Below are 3,661 nucleotides of genomic sequence, written 5' to 3' on the forward strand. Positions count from 1 at the left end.
TCTATATACTACTGTGAATGCTTCTGTGGTAGATATTCCTGTGTGTGTATGTTGATGAATCTCTATTTTTGATCTAGTAAAAAAGTATAAAATTTTCTGCAAAATCTTCTGCAATCCAGGTCTGCAAAGAAGCTCATGCTTGTAATCCTAGCACTTTGAGAGGCCAAGGTGGGTGGATCTCTTGAGTCCAGGAGTTTAAGACCAGCCTGGGCAGCATGGTAAAACCCTGTCCCTCCAAAAATACAAAAAATACAAAAACTAGCCAGGTGTGGTGGCCCATGCCTATAGTCCCAGCTATTCAGGAGGCTGAGGTAGGAGGATCACCTGAGCCCAGGGAAGTAGAGGTGGTAGTGAGCTGAGATCTTGGCACTGCACTCCAGCCTGGGTGACAGAATGATAAGAGCACATCAGAAAATAATCTTCCAGCTTTGCTAAAAGCAGAAAATAAACTACTGAAGCAAGTGAGACAGTAAGTGAGTGGATTACCCTCAAGCCTGTTGCTTTAAATAAATCAGAAATCATAGTAAAGAAGTAATTTGTCTATTTCAACCCCTTTATTCTATCTTCTAAAACCTATTCAGCTCATCTAATAATCCTCAAATGTATTATTAAATAATTAACTAAGAAGTTTTGAGGAAAAAATGTCCTTGTGAAGACTTGTCAATCCCTTTCTTATCCTACCTCCACAATGAGTCTACATAATCTGTAAGCTTATCCAACCCTTCTCCTAATTCAACATGAGAAAATATGCGAAGCATCATGCCTGTGATGAGAAATGGGATATTTGGAAAGTTTCTATTTTGCTAAATGATTTCCCTACCTTCTACATCTTCTGCTCCACCATATACCCTTGTCTCTGTGCTGTGCCTCCTGCTCTATATCCAAATGGTAGACTGCCTCTTAAACTTTCTGTCCTGCATTTGAGTCTACCCCTTCCCTGCCTCTGGTAGCAGCACTGCCCAGTTAATTGTCTTACACCCATTTTAGTGTTTGACTACCTCTGAAAGATACAAGGGTAGCCCTGAGTTATGAGTGGCAATACAGAGAGATGCTAAAGTAAAACTAAACCATTAACAATGTTCTCAATAGTTGAGCAAATTATCTTTTCATGAATTAAATTCTGATGCATTTGTCATTCATCAAATAGATCTTTGGCACCGTGGTAATTTAAAGATCAATCAAGCCTGAAAGTCAGTGGGAGATGACAGCTGCAAAAGTTGAAAGATTGGCATATTCCAATTTACAGATGTTGGCACCTGCAGCACTTCTAGTAAAAAAGCCCCAAAATGGGTCCCAGCAGTGATTTTTCTCTCACAGGAGGGCTAAGAGTACTTAAAGTATCAGGTAACATTGCTCCATTGATAAATAGGTGCTTTTTTGCTAAAGAAAGACTCTGTTGACTCAGTGAAGTCAAGGAACTATAATATGCCTAAGGCAGACCCATGTTCCTTCGACCCCCCCATGATAATGTAACTGGCAATTGTAGTTATGTTAGAACAGGGTTATCATGCCATATCTCCTAGTTCTTTACTCTTCATACTGAGGCTGATGAAGAGGGAGGTGCAAGTAGGGGAGATTCTGTGGGACAGAAATAGGAGGGGATGATAATGCCAGGGTTCAAATTTGGGAAGAAGGGGAAAAAAGTTTCACATAAATGTTTTCTTGCTGTATTAGTTTGGACCCTGAGCATCAGCCACAGAACCTCTTTTTGCTTTACTGGAAGGTCCAAGTAGAATAACACTGGAGAGATGAGAGCTGTAGCTTATGCCTGCCAAGGCTGTCTGATATGTAGGGATCTGAAGAAGTTGTGCCTATGGCTGTAGTTTTGTATCTTTGATTTACCTGCTTTGGGCCTTTTTATTTGTCACGCAGCTTCTCTAAATCCTAGCCTGCTATTGAAATAGCCACAATGATAGTGAGAGGAATAAAAGCTGTTGTAATGAAGAAAGTCTACTGAATAAATGCCTGGAGAGAATTACAATGTGGCAAATGTGTTCCAAATAAGTGAATGATAGGCTAGATAATACAGCACCAGAGGTACCCCTCAGCTTGCATTGTTCTCTGCATTTACTATTGGCTTGGAAGTGGCTACTGCATAGAACTATATAAGTATCTGGAATTTTTGAAAGAGGTTCACTAAGAGAAGAATATGAATTAGGATTCCTTAGTCTTGTGTAATCTTGGAAGACAGAGAATGGGAAGATATGAGTGTACATAGCTGGTGATGGTTCATAGCAGGAAGTTGAATTGGGCAGTCTTGTTTAATCTGAGTGGGAAGATCAATTTGTAGGTACACTGAGATCAGATCTTAGAGTGCTTGGGTGCCAAGAACAAATACAGAAATTCTTTGGTCCACCTGGTGAGACAGGTATGTTCTGTAGAGTGTGAGTCATTAAGTCAGGTGGACATCATCACGTGACCATGAAGCTCAGACTTTGTATGCTTAATATTACCAGTAGTTCACCAGTATCATGCCAAGGCACTGGCAGAGTGCCAGAAATAAGCTTTCCTGGTAAGATGTGACTGAATTAATTAGCATTTCCTCTAGAACCTTTTCAAAAATGGTCCTGAGTTTCAAGAGGCACTCAGGTACCTAACCTTTGACCACTGATGTGCCCAGATGACAGCAGCCAGTTCTAACTATGCTTCTACCCTTCCCAGGCAAGTCCTGTAGCCTGAGGTTCTCCTGGCATGTTATTAATAGAAGACGTGTCCCTTATACTCTGATTTTTAGAGATAGGTGCAAGTCACAAGTCTATTTCAGTTTTCAGGTTGTTCGAACGGGGCCACAAGATCTGGCATTGACTGTTTCTTGGAGACCTATAGCTGTGATGGAGTAGCAGGTTTTCTCCATCTTTTTCTGTCTTTCATTAGCCAAAAATAAAATAAAATAAAATAAAAAAAGTCAAAAACAACAACAAAAATATCAAACTTGTAGTTCTATTCATGACATTTTCAGATTGAAAATAGTCCAGATTGTGCTCACTTCGGCAGCACATATACTAAAATTAGAACGATACAGAGAAGATTAGCATGGCCCCTGCGCAAGGATGACATGCAAATTCATGAAGCCTTCCATATTTTTCCTTACACCTTATACAAAAATTAATTCAAGATGGATTAAAGACTTACATGTTAAACCTAAAACCATAAAAACCCTACAAGAAAACCTAGGCAATACCATTCAGGACATAGGCATGGGCAAGGACTTCATGTCTAAAACAACAAAAGCAATGGCAACAAAAGCCAAAATTGACAAATGGGATCTCATTAAACTAAAGAGCTTCTGCACAGCAAAAGAAATTACCATCAGAGTGAACAGGCAACCTACAGAATGGGAGAAAATTTTTGCAACCTACTCATCTGACAAAGGGCTAATATCCAGAATCTACAAAGAACTTAAACAAATGTACAAGAAAAAAACAATTCCATCAAAAAGTGGGCGAAGGCTATGAACAGACACTTCTCAAAAGAAGACGTGTATGCAGCCAACAGGCAGATGAAAAAATGCTCATCATCACTGTCATCAGAGAAATGCAAATCAAAACCACACTGAGATACCATCTCACACCAGTTAGAATGGTAATCATTAAAAAGTCAGGAAACAACAGGTGCTGGAGAGGATGTGGAGAAATAGGAACACTTTCACACTGTTGGTGGG

The 3,661-nt window shown here is 39.8% G+C and overlaps 1 non-coding gene across 1 annotated transcript; it reads left to right on the top strand.

Annotated features, from left to right (window-relative positions):
* Nucleotides 1–2,978: 2,978 nt before the first annotated feature.
* On the top strand, nt 2,979–3,085 carry LOC129457979 (U6 spliceosomal RNA). The gene has a single exon (XR_008649494.1). It is a non-coding gene; the product is annotated as a U6 spliceosomal RNA (small nuclear RNA).
* Nucleotides 3,086–3,661: the final 576 nt, after the last annotated feature.

Source organism: Symphalangus syndactylus, chromosome 11 (genome assembly GCF_028878055.3).
Source record: "Symphalangus syndactylus isolate Jambi chromosome 11, NHGRI_mSymSyn1-v2.1_pri, whole genome shotgun sequence".
In the NCBI taxonomy this organism is placed as follows: domain Eukaryota; kingdom Metazoa; phylum Chordata; class Mammalia; order Primates; family Hylobatidae; genus Symphalangus; species Symphalangus syndactylus.